Source organism: Giraffa tippelskirchi, chromosome 4, assembly GCF_054371585.1.
Source record: "Giraffa tippelskirchi isolate mGirTip1 chromosome 4, T2T-mGirTip1v1.2.pri, whole genome shotgun sequence".
NCBI lineage: Eukaryota > Metazoa > Chordata > Mammalia > Artiodactyla > Giraffidae > Giraffa > Giraffa tippelskirchi.
In genome coordinates, this window is record NC_137278.1 from 57,134,740 (window position 1) to 57,148,241 (window position 13,502).

The 13,502-nt window shown below is 44.8% G+C and overlaps 1 long non-coding RNA gene and 1 other non-coding gene across 2 annotated transcripts; both read left to right on the top strand.

The window, feature by feature from the left end:
• The first annotated feature begins 2,133 nt into the window (after window positions 1–2,133).
• Window positions 2,134–5,348, top strand: LOC145546518 (uncharacterized). The gene is made up of 2 exons (XR_014082982.1): window positions 2,134–3,114; window positions 4,991–5,348. It is a non-coding gene; the product is annotated as an uncharacterized LOC145546518 (long non-coding RNA).
• A 6,428-nt stretch (window positions 5,349–11,776) lies between these two features.
• On the top strand, window positions 11,777–11,902 carry LOC145504131 (U6atac minor spliceosomal RNA). Its single transcript, XR_014052112.1, has one exon. It is a non-coding gene; the product is annotated as a U6atac minor spliceosomal RNA (small nuclear RNA).
• The last annotated feature ends 1,600 nt before the right edge of the window (window positions 11,903–13,502 follow it).

The following is a 13,502-nucleotide window of genomic DNA, read 5'->3' on the forward strand; positions in this document are numbered from 1 at the left end:
GCTGGCTTGTTTACCGTGTGTTTATCTGGCTTGATGACGCCATGTTTGTATAACAGGAGCTCAGGAGATGAATCAGTATTCTCATGAAGCAACACGCTGCTCCTCCGTGTACAGAATAACTAGGAAAGTTTGGGGTGATTGCAAATGACCGCTGCTCCGGCCCCTTATTTTAAATTTTGGAAGTGTTCCGGCTTTTATTCATCCCGGATTCTCTAAAATGTCGTCTTACACCTGTTGAACTCTAGCTTGTGCTCAGCCTCTCAGTCATGTCTGACTCTTTGAGACCCCCCTGAACCGTACCCACCAGGTTCCTCTGTCCATGGGATTTCCCAGGCAAGAATGCTGGAGTGGGTTGCCATTTCCTTCTCCAGGTAAACTCTTGCTAAGTAATGTTGAATTATCAACATGGGAATGGGTGCTTTCCTGAGATGTTTTTTTCATACTCCAGCAGCTTTAATTTTCTGCATCTCTTCCTTGTTTTCTCTTCTCCTGGCAGCCCTCCACTCTTCACCTCATCGATCTGTAACTAAGCTTCCAGAAACAGAACGGTCCTCCAGGTGTGGTCTCCTCTAGTCTCTGAGCAGTGAGGTCACTCTTCTCTTCATAATGGTACCTTGTTCTTACCTGGCACACACACTGCTTCCAAAAGCCGAGCCAAAGTAAGTTACCAGCTCCTTCAGCAAACAGAGACCTGCCAGCCAAGTGCCTCCAACCCCCGCCACCCCATATTTTTTAGAAACTTACTTAAAAGGCATGGTGTGTTTCTAATAGAAACCAGTAATAATGACCTTGGAGGTTCAGGGTTCCTTTACTCTTGGATCTCAAAGTACAGGGGAAACTTGAGTCTGTATCGTCCCTGGGGAATAGCTCCCCTGCTGTTTAGTTTAAGTGGAAGGTGGGAGGCTTTGGGGAAAAGTACCACCCCCCGGAAAGCCTGGAGAGCTGCAGTCCATGGGGTCACAAAGAGTTGGACTTGACCGGGGGACTGAATGACTGAACAACAACCATCACCCCCTACCAGAGGGAGGGGCTTTTCAAACTGGATCCAGGGTGACATCAGGGAAAACGTGCTTGGTAATGGGGTCTCGAGAGTGTCATTTTTTCTAAAAGATTTATGTCATTACTGGCCAATTACCAGGTGACTCTAATGGTAAGATAATCCTGCCTGCCAATGCAGGAGACATAAGACACAGGTTCAATCCCTGGGTTGGGAAAATTCCCGGGAGAAGGAAATGGCAACCCACTACAGTATTCTTGGCTAGGAAATCCCATGGACAGAGGAGCCTGGTGGGCTACAGTCCATGGGGTCATCAAGAGTTGGATATGACTGAGAGACTTAACAACAACAACCAGAAAATCACAGGAATGAAAACAGGATACGGTGAGGAGGAAATTATATAAGAAATAACAAAGAAAAGTTTCCTAGAACCTGAGAGGGGGCTTTCCTAGAAGGATAATATTTTCTAGATTAAAAGGGTCCACCTTGGACCCTGCCTGAAGTCTGAAAATGAGCCAGTCCAAGGACATCACTGCAGAATTTTAGAACCCCATGAAGGAGAAGACCCCAAACACTCCCAGGGGTGAACCAGCCATTCACAGGTTAAGACACCAGGACGGAGTGGCACTAACTGCCCATCCTTGTACCAGTCCTGGAAGATGGGAGACAGTGAAGCAGAGCTTTCAAAATTCCAAAGAGAAAAGATTCTGATCCTGGAATTCTATCTCCAGCCAGAAAATCAACCAAGTATGTGGATGGAATAAAGACTTGTTATGATGTGTGAGATTTGCGGAAATTTGGCAGGAAGCCGTTGCAGGGTATAGCCTCTAAAATGGGGGAGGGAACCGTAGAAGAAGAATTGGGATTCAGAAAACAAGGGCAGGACAGGGCATTTCCTCGGAAAGAATGGACAGACACCCTGACATGTTTGGCTATAGAAACGGGAGATTTACACTAACAAACTTCAGAGTTTGAAAGTATGGTAGTAATAAATAGTTAAATATATATACACACACACCCCTGGTACAACGGTAAGCTCCAAAGAAAATGTTGTGTAAGAAACAAAAAACAAATAGCTTACACTGTGACTCAGCTGTGAACAGCATTTACAAGCATCATTCTGTAAACACTGAACTGCTGTAACCAAGTTATGTGGAAACTTTATTGATGTCGAGAGGATGGGAGGCCAGGAAACATGTATGAGTGAGATGGGGGCACAACAAGTGAGGGGGAGCGCTGTTTGAGGACAGACTTGGCATCTCAGGCTGGGGAGCCCAGAGGCAACGCCTAAATGGGAGACTCTGGGAAGAGCAGCAAAAGCGTGTTGTCTGGAGACAGAGAAGGAAAAAACCAAGGATATGCTCAACTGGTGCAGGTGGGCTGCCTCGCAGGAGCAGAGTGTGCTCGGAGTCTCTGTTGCTCTTCATAAAATCTTGTAGAACCCCCGCGGGACTTTAAAATTGCACATAGGTAATTTGTGCTGGAAAAGACTCTTGAGAGTCCCTTGGATTACAAGGAGATGAAACTAGTCAATCCTAAAGGAAATCAAGCCTGAATATTCACTGGAAGGAATGATACTGAAGCTGAAGCTCCAATTCTTTGGCCACCTGATGTGAAGAGCCTACTCGTTGGAAAAGACCTTGATGCTGGGCAACATTGAGGGCAAGAGAAGAGGACGACAGAGGGAGGATGAGATGGTTGGATGATATCACTAACTCTATGGACGTGAGTTTGAGCAAACTCCGGGAGATGGTGAAGAACAGGGAAGCCTGGCATGTTGCAGTCCATGCGGGTCGCAGAGTTGGGCACGACTCAGTGACTGAATAACAATGTACATTATTGGGATGGAAAAGCCCCAGATAGCTAAGTTAGGAATGATAGGGACATTGCTCTCCAAGGGCACTCAGGGGCCAGGGTGAGGACTCAGATGGGGCAGGTGATGCAGGTGAGTCAGGTGTGGGCATCCTGACTGCAGGCTGGGGTGGAGTGAACCTTCAAGGGCTCCTCCCTCCTTCCAGGGACCTACAGACCTCATTTTGGGGAACTTAATGTTCCCTTGGGAAACAACTGCTCTCCAATCACAGGACTGCTCTATTGGTGCAAAAAAAAAAAAAAAGGTAAGAGTGTGTTTTGAGGGTAGGACATATGGATCATAATCAGAATTTAATGAGTAAAAATTCCAATGTTAGTCTGGGCAGCACGAGGATTCATTACAGATTTGATGAAAGAGATTCGAATTCATTAGAAGTTAAATGTTCTCATTCCTCAGGACGTTGCTCTCAGTTAGTGAGATGAGGGTCTCCATTCTCCAGCGCGTCCTGCCCAGGATCCCTGGGCTGAAGCTAAAGCAGGTTAAGTACTGTCTCATCTCCCCGTGCCCCAGCCGTCCTAGAAGCCGTGCTCAATTTCCACGATGAAACCTCTTTAATCCTCTCTGTTTCCCCTCAGGCTGGCTGCGGGCTCTCAACCCTGTGAATTTTTAATTAAGTTTGAGCTGGTGATGCACATGCATTTCTACAATCCCTAAGACCCAAGTGGTTTTTCTGCACCTCTTTGGATGGCCTTTTCCAGCAAGGCCTGGGATATAGTTCTCCAAGAGATGAATGTACAAAAGAGGGCTCAGGGTAGAGGAAGAGAGAGAGGTGGTTATCATGGTCAAAGGCCCAGGCACGAAGCCTGTTCCCTTCTCTGCTGGTTATTTGCAGGCGCCCCACCGCATGGTCCCATTTTCTGCCTCCATTGTGCTTTGAATCCCAGGATCTAAGCTTTCTAGGCTCCTTTGCTTGTCCCCTGGCCTCTTGACCTCTGGTTAGCTCTGGGGTCAGCAGGGGAGGACGGTGGGCAGTAGCCGAGGGTCTCTGGTCCCACGTTCTCTTGGGGCCTCACTCCACACTCCCTCTGCTGACCCATCAGCTCCCCAGAAGCCAGTCACCATGGGAAACCCCTCCACACCACCTGAATAGCTGTTTAATTAAACTCACTTCACTTAGACTTTATGATTGGGCCATCTGTTTCCTGCCAAGACCCGAGCTGATAAGAGTCTGGTTTTAGCTGTGTCATCTATTTGTCTCTGGGTCTCCTCACCAACTTATGAGTCCCCAAGGGCAATGGCTCTGACCTACTCATCCATGTGTCCCAGGATCTAGAACGTGGGCTGGCATCCACGGGCATTCAACGTATACGTGACAAATGAAACACGCAGCTGCTAGGGAGGGTCTGCATGTGGTGCTGAATTTCAGAGAAACACTGAAGTTATTCAACATATGCAGACTGGGAAACAAGAGTGGAGACTATGATTGAGAAAGGAATATTTACCACTGTGCTATTTCACAGTCGCTAATGTTTTTTTAAGATTTATTTTTCGTTTGACCTTTTCATTTTGTATTGGGGGGTATAGCTGATTGGGTTTCCCTGGTGGTTCAAATGGTAAAGAATTTGCCTGCAATGCAGGACACCTGGGTTCAATCCCTGGGTTGAGAAGATCCCCTGGAGGAGGGCATGGCAACCGACTCCACTATTCTTGCCTGGAGAATCCTCATGGGCAAAAGAGCCTGGTGGGCTACATTCCATGAGGTCGCAAAGAGTCAGACACAATTGAGCAACTAGGAACATAGCCGATTAACAATGTTATGATAGTTTAGGTGAACAGCAATACATATACATGTGTCCATTCTCCCCCAACCCCCTCCCATCAAAGCTGCCACATAACATTGAGCAGAGTTCCCTGTGCTGTACAGTAGGACCTTGTTGGTTATCCATTTTAAATATAGCATCGTGCACATGACTATCCCAAACTCAACATCTCTTGTATGTGGAGCCTAAAAAGAAATGATACAAATGAACTTACAAAACAGAAAGAGATTCAGAAAACAAACTTATGGTTGCCAGGGTTGGGGGTTGGGGAGGAAAGGAATAGTTAAGATTTTTTTTGATGTGGCCCATTTTTAAAATCTTTATTGAATTTGTTACAATATTTTTTATGTTTTGGCTAAGAGGCATGTGGGATCCTAGCTCCCTGATCAGGGATGGAACCTGCACCCCATACATTGGAAGGCAAAATCTTAACCACTGGACTGCCAGGGGAGCTCTGTCACCAACTGCCTAGGCCAAGCCCTTTTCCACTCCAGACATGAACGTCAAGACTATCTACAACCTACTAGCCTCTACAACCAACTTCACAGACTCTCACCTGAAGATACTGGATAAACGTGTGAAACAGAAGCCAAGGTATACAGAACCTAGGGTGGGTTTGGACAACAAGCCCACCATTCTGGATGCTTTCAGCCATTAACAAGATATTCCATTTCTAGGGGCTTAAACAATAAAGTTCATTATTTGTTGTTGTTGTTCAGTCACTAAGTGGTGCCCAACTCTGTGACCCCATGGACTGCAGCACACCAGGCTTCCCTGTCCGTTACCAACTCCTGGAGCTTGCTCAAACTCATGTCTATTGAGTTGGTGATGCCATCCAACCATCTCATCCTCTGTCACCCGCTTCTCCTCTTGCCCTCAATCTTTCCCAGCATCAGGGTCTTTTCCACTGAGTTGGCTGTTTGCATCAGGTGGCCAAAGGACTGGAACATCAGTTTCAGCACCAGTCCTTCCAATGAATATTCAGGACTGATTTCCTTTAGGACTGACTGGTCTGATCTCCTTGCTCTCCGTTATTATCTCACACAAAATTCTGAAGGCTCAGGGTCTTCTCTGATACCTCATAAGGTTGACTTTCATCCTTGCTGCCCCCCAAACCCCCACATTTGGAGGGCACCACATAACAGCCACTGGCCCAGGGGCCACCTTTACACCAAAGATAGGGAAGGAGGTTCTTCTCACCTGCCTGGTTTTCTCAGCAAGGCCTCAGCACACGTACCCTCTTGTCCATTGGCCTCAATTGGCTCTCAGGCCCATGACCTGGCCTCAGAGAGGGTGGGGCATGAATGTCTGGTGTTTGCAGGCTCCATGATGAGAAGCAATCACCACCAGCAAGAAGAAGGGGCTGAGGAGGAACTGTTGGATAAACAACCAAGAGTATCGGAAACACAGACCAAAGACGCAGTAGAGCACAGGTGCTGGATTCCCCGAGGGGTGCACACACACTTCGTTGAGAAAGTTATCTGATGGACACACTCACATCCGTTCTTCACGTGGGTTGATTTATTTGAGCAGAGAAACTCCGGGGGCAGAAGCCATGCCAACTTCAGCCTGCCCCTCCGGGAGATGCTCTGTTGATGGCCGTGTCACAGAGAAGGACAGGTGACAAGCGAATGTTTCAAGGGGCTTTAGGAGGAGACACACAGATGAACGCTGTCACGGGTCCTAAACATACACACACACACCTCTGTATCTGACGCGATTCTCACTCTATTCCCAGTTGTATTTTCATGGCTTATTACATTTACTTGCATTTTGTGGTAAAGGCATCTGACACACCAGAAAAGTCAATATTTGTCAGTTATTCTGCTGTAGGTCTCCTTTTGCCAAAGTGCTGTTTAAGCAAAAAAAGACATCTCTGGGTTAAAGCTTAGGGTAGAATAGATCATGAAAGTCTGTCTTGAGTGCTCAGTTGTGTCTGACTCTTTGTGACCCCATGGACTATAGGCAGCCAGGCTCCTCTGTGCATGGGATTTCTCAGGCAGGAATATTAGAGTGGGCTGCTATTTCCCTCTTCAGGGGATCCTCCTGACCCAGGGATTGAATCCGTGTCTCCTGCACTGGCAGGTGTATTCTTTACCACTAGCGCCACCTGGGAAATTCAATCATGAAAAGTGAGGTGCTAATATTCTCTTTTGATTAATGAAAAGATGTAAGCTTTAAAAAATTGTTTGAAAGAGGAGAGATCAAATATTTATCACGTTCCAAATGTGAGTCAGTTGTAGTGAGGTGGATGAACATAGAGCCTGTCACACAGAATGAAGTAAGTCAGAAAGAGAAAAACAAATATTGTATATTAATGTGTATATGTGAAATCTAGTAAAATGGTACTGATGAATTTATTTGCAGGGCAGGAGTAGAGACCCAGAAGTAGAGAACAGACTTGTGGACACAGTGACGGAAGGAGAGGATGGGACGAATTGAGAACGTAAGATGTTATACACGACCACGTGTAAAAGAGACAGCTAGTGGGAAGCTGCTGTACAGAACAAGGAGCTCAGCTCAGTGCTCTGCAATGACCTAGAGGGGTGATATGGGGATGGGTGGAATGGAGGCTCAAGAGGGAGGGAATATATGTGCTCATAGAGCTGATACATACAGCAGAAACGAACACAACATTATAAAGCAATTATCCTCCAATTAAAAAAGAATAAAAGAACACTTATCAAGTTCCTTCTGCAGGCCACATATTCTGCATATAATCTCATGGCCCCATGTGTGAGGTGTGTACTGTGTGTATGTGTGTGATGTGTGTATATGGTGTGTGTGTGAAGGCATGTATGTGTGTGTGTCGGGGGATATGTATCTATGGGGATGTATGTGTGTGGTGTGTGTATGTGTGTGGTGTGTGTGCATGGTGTGTGTATGCGTGTGGTGTGTATGTATGTATGGTGTGTGGTGTGTATATGTGTATGTGTATGGTGTCTATATGTGTGTGGTGTGTGTGTATGATGTGTGGGGGAGATAAGTACATGCGGGGGTGTATGTGTGTGGTGTGTAGTGAGGGGATTGCAATCCCCTTTTTACAGCAAGGAAGCTGACTCCAGGACAAATCCCACAGCTCACTAGTGGCCATGTCCAGATTCACAACCAGGTTGGGGCATGATTTTTGACCTCTCCTCCCCAGACAGTGTGACTGTGCTACAAACATGTAACCTCACAGGAGCCCTCACATCCATGAGCCAAAAATCCCCTCTTCCTGAGGGTGGAAACCCCTTCCCTGAGCAATAGGACGTCCCTGTGACTCAGATGGTGAAGAATCTGCCTGCAATGCAGGAGACCCCGGTTCGATTCCTGGGTCATGAAGATCCCCTGGAGAAAGAAATGGCAACCCACTCCAGTATTCTGGCCTGAAGAATCCTATGGACAGAGGAGCCTGGTGGGCTACAGTCCACGGAGTCACAAAGAGTTGGACACAACTGAGCGACTAATGCTTTCATTTCCCTTGAGCAATGAGCAGCCCTGGCAGGAATGACCACTTTCATGAAATTCTGTTGTTAAGTGTGTGGCCTGTGGCGCTGCAATGTCCTCAGGCCTGGCCTGTGTTGAGGAAGTCACCAGCCAGTTCGCTGACCCTGCGTTTCCAGTGGTGGCTGCTGGGAAGTGGGGAGGCTGTCTTGGTGTGGGAGGTGCTCACATCTAATTATCACTCATAGACACTCCTCCAAACCATCCTTTTACTGATTAAAATTCTGCAGTTGACTTCCTTACATTCTTATTTAATTTTTTCTTAAAGGAGAATAGGAGAATGCAACCTGTCAGTACCTCAGGCTGCAAGTGAGAGGCCAGGTTCCTCTGCCCCCAGGCCCTTAAGTCTGGCTTCTCAGTCAGAGCCCAGCTCCAGTCCTGGGTCACTAGCCAGGCTGGGCCTGTCTGGGCTGTGTGGCCTCCTCCCCACTGGCAAATCTCTCTAGGTATCAGTTTCCTCATTTATAGGAAGAAAGGGCTCACTCAGATGCTCTCAAAACTTGTCTCATGCTTTGAAATGTTTGATTCTAAGATTTGGGGAAAACAATAGCGTTTTCAGATCAGGGATCACTTCCAGATCACAACACAATCCGTCCCCATATGAACCGAAAGGAGCCTCTGGGACAGGATAGTTCCTTCAGCTCCAAGCTTGCCATCTCTAAGGTCGCATCTGAGCTCTCTCCTTTCATGGGAGACCATTTATCTAGTCCTTATGTGTCCTTGAATCAGTCTGGTATGAAATCTAAGAACGCAGTGGTTATCAAGCCATGCCCAGGGACAGACCCAGCTGTAATCCCTCCCTGAGAACAAATGAAGAGAACAAAATTAAGCAAGGAGATTTGTTAACCTCTCTACAAGGTTGTTTGCAAAAGAAAAAAATACATGCGAAAATTTTCCTCTAACTTACCTCTAAAATAGATCTGAATCAGTGGTTTCTTCACCCAAAGGCAGAGCTGTAAAATGTTTCCCTACATCTCCAATGCCTCTGCCCTGAGAACAGAGAGGTTGGCAGGCATTGTGATCATAACCAGCAGACAGAGTACCAAGGATACCTTAGGAACCCATTTCTACCATTCCCAGCCTCCCAGGGTATACTTAACGATACACTGCACTCATCATTGCTGTTGTTCAGTCACTCAGTCATGTCTGACTCTTTGCAACCCCATGGACTGCAGTACACCAGGCTTCCCTGTCCTTGCCTATCTCCCTGAGTTTGCTCAAACTCACGTCCATTGAGTCGGTGATGCCATCCAACCATCTCATCCTCTGCTGCTCTCTTCTCCTCCAGCCATCATTCTTTCCCAGCATGAGTCTTCCATTGAGTCAGCTATTGCTATCAGGTGACCAAAATATCGGAGCTTCAGCTTCAGCAACAGTCCTTACCAACTGATTATAATGCCTGGGTTGGATGTGATAAACCTCTTAACACAATAGTTTTAACAAAGTCTGTGCTGAACAACATGAATTGTGGGGTGTCGCCTAATGTGCCTAGCAAATATTCCTGCCCAGACTGACTGTTTGAAGCCTTGATAACCAAAGCTGAGCCTTAATGACTCTTCCCTCCAGGCAGAAATTATTGAGTCAAAGAGGAAAATAAAAACTGAGCATACTTATTCCTCTTCACAACTTCACAGTGTTAACCATTCGCCCCAAAGATGAATCTCAAATAATTACACTGTTAACCACTTGCCCCCAGGATGAATGTCAAATAATTCCATGTGTAACTGTGACTGTTTAATAATTGGTTCTCTGTTTCTCACCATTGCCATGGAGATGGACATCTTGGGCCACAATGCCAGAGGCATCTCCTGTCTAAATGCATTCTGATCATCAGTGCAATTCTTGCTGAGCCAGAGGCAAGCGCGGCTCGAACAGTGTGGTTGATGAGCCAAAGACTAGTGTTGTGCATGCCATCCGATTCCTTCAGTGACACTGTCAATGCCAAGGCGGCAACTTGAAAGAGTTTTCAGTCAGCGAAATGCTCCTTCAAACAATCTAACTCAGAAAGGTGTTCCATCAAATAGAAAAGTGGAGAAGCTCAGGTTGAAGGTTGAAGCTCTGGGGAGAATGGCCAGGTTGGGGGAGGGGTTTGTTCCCTGGTTCCCTGGGGCACTTCTGCAGGCCCTGGGATGCTGAAATCGGAGAAGGTTAGCACATTCTGCCTGCGGTGCTCTGGGAGGGGCAAAAAAGAAAGCAAGCAGCCCTGATTCACTTCTTAGCTAGAAAGGTTAGAACTAACCAGTCTATTTTTTTGTTGTTCTTTTAAAAATTTATTTATTTTGAATTGAAGGATAATTGCTTTACAATATTGTACTGGTTTCTGCCATATATCAGTATGAATCAGCCATAGTTATACACATATCCCCTTCTTACTGAACCTCCGTCCCACCTCTCACCCCATCCCATCCCTCCAGGTTGTCATAGAGCGCCAAACCAGTCTATTTTTTAATTTAATAAATCCACTAGTATATACACACACACAGAAACAAAAGCAACATTTTGAAGACTGAATCACAAAGGGACTTCATTTAGAGACACCCAAGAGCTCAAGTTTGAAGTACAATTTAGAGGAAGGGTGGGGACGGAATGACTGGACAGAGATGTGTTAAATCTGGCTTATGCCAGCTAAGGAAAGCTGCTCAACCTCCAGGAATTTTCCAGGACAACTGTTCAGCATTGACTTTATTAAAAACTAAACTATGTATCCAGCAATCGCACCCCTTGGTATCTCTCCAAATGAGTTGAAAACCCTCACACAGATGTTTGTAGCAGCTTTCATTATAATCACCAAAACTTGGAAGCCACCAAGATGTCTTTTGGTAGGTGGCGAATAAATAGACTGTGGTGCATCCAGACAATGGAATATGATTCAGCATGAGAAAGAAAAAGAGCATCAAGCCATGGAAAGACATGGAGGAAACCTAAATGCATGTAACTAAATGAAAGAAGCTAATATGAAAAGTATACATACTGTGGGATTTCAACTCTATGAGGTTCTGGAAAAGGCAAAACGATGGAGACCATAAGAAGGTCAGCAGTCGCCAGGGATTAGGGTAAACAGGCCAAGCAGAGGATTTTTAGGACAGTGAGATTGCTCTGAATGATACTATAGTGGTGGGTACATGTCATTATACATATGTTCAAACCTATAGCCCAGTGGGCTACAGTCCATAGGGTCGAAAAGAGTTAGCACAGCACGTAGATTACATAGGGCTTCCCCGATGGCTCAGAAGTAAAGAATCTGCCTGCAATGCAGAAGATGAAGATTTGATCCTGGGTTGGGAAGATCCGCTGGAGGAGTGTGTGGCAACCCACTCCAGTGTTCTTGCCTGGAGAATTCCATGGACTGAGGGGCCTCGTGGACTACAGCCCATAGGGCTACAAAGAGTTTGACGTGACTCAGTGACTGAACACAGCACATAGATTATATGACACCAAGACTGAACACAAATATAACAATGGGCTCTGGGTGATGATGTGCCCATGTACGTCCAACAGTTTTAATGAAGGTACCATCCAGGGTAGGCTGCTGGTAATGGAGGAGCATATGAGTAGGGTGGAGGCAGAGGACATATGGGAAAATCTCAGTGTCTTCCTCTCAGTTATATTCTGAATCTAAAAGATCTCTAAAAAAGAAAGTTTATTAAAAGCTAAACTGTAGTGTTATATGAAAGAAGAGAAGGTTAGCACTCTCCTTGACAAGGATGGAAGAGGCTCTTGGGCCTAAAAACTCGGCTACAGTTAAGGCATTGCCACCTACTTCGTGGCATCTAATCACTGTTTTTTTCTTCTGCAGTTTTGAATGATCTGTGGCTGCATGCAGCAATATATTTAAATCTGATCACAATGCAATTAATCATGTATTTCTATTTGGCAATTAAAAGATAGTATTAAAATTAAAAAAATTAAACTATAAATTTTAATTAATGAAACACATTAAATCAGAGGTAATAAACACTCAAAAGTCACCACTTCCTCCTTGTTTATCATATTTTACTTTTATCTGTGTTCTCAAGCTTACTCACTTGTGTCATATCTGTAGAGTAGAATTATTGTGTATATTATGTATTGCTTGCTACTGGACTGCTCTTCCCAGCTCTGCGATAAGCGGTCTCAATTGGGTAGCTTGAAATTACATTGGCTGTCATGGGAATACTTACACAATAGAAATCACTATGTACAGGATTTTTCCCCAGGAGCATTGGTTATTAAACACCACACCACTGATAACATGTACAGTATGAGCTCAGATATTGGGATAAGTAACACATGTACATCTGAGGATGCTCATCAAAGGACAGCTTTTGGGAAAAGATTATGGAAACTCAGATCTTCATATACGATTAAACCAAGTAATTCACTCTGAATGCATCCAAAGGCCTTTTTAAAATGGTTCCAAGGGTTCTCTCTCCTGGAAGCCGGGAACTCTCACCAATTTGAAGAATTAAATCACTCAAATTTGAAGAAGAAACAGCTGCCTCAGGAGCAGCCCTTTTGCCATCAGAATTACTCAGATCTCATTCTGAGAGATAGAAGTTAATTGCCAAACTGTTTGCTGTAATTAAGTCTATCAGCATGGTTTTCTCCTGATGAAAATAAAGATCGGTGTATTACATCTTCTGTGAAAGGAGTCTTTTATATCCCCTAAATTAGAAACCTATGATTCTATGCGAGTTCTCTTCAAGACAAGGTTTCCCCTCCTCAAAAATATGAAGGACTTAAAAAAATTAATATTGACCACAATCGAGAAGCTGGTTGCAGGTACCATTAATTCACTGCAAGCACTATTGTGTCCTGATACGTCTCATTGAGGTTATTTAAGTATGCCTGAAAATGTGTCTTTCACCAGACTTTGCTTCCAGTGTTAAACCATGAAATATTGAAATAGAGGCATTATATACCCTCTATTATTTATCTGAATGTATCTATCTATATATCTACCATTTATCTATTTGTCATTTATCATCTATCTAAGTATCTATCAATAATCTATTACCTATCTACTTATCTATCATATCTATCATCTATCCATCATACCTATCATCTATCTATCATATCTATCTTAGTGTCACACTACAGTAGCAATAAAAAATAACTCTTTGAGGAGAGATAGAGTAGAAATAGCTATATTTCAATGATAATAAAGGCCACAGATTTTGGGTATATATTTCCAGATATCTCACTATGTTTTATCTATATCAAAAATTGTATGGTTCTCTATACAGTACTTTAAAACCTGCCTTTCTTCTGAATAATTTATTCCAGACATCTTTTTCAGGTCAATGACCTTGGTTACCACATTGGGAGGTGGGACAGGCAGGAATAGCCCCAAACTGGCGCCTGGTGGCGTACCTCATCACCTGTGGGCTTCACAGGAGTCCCCCAG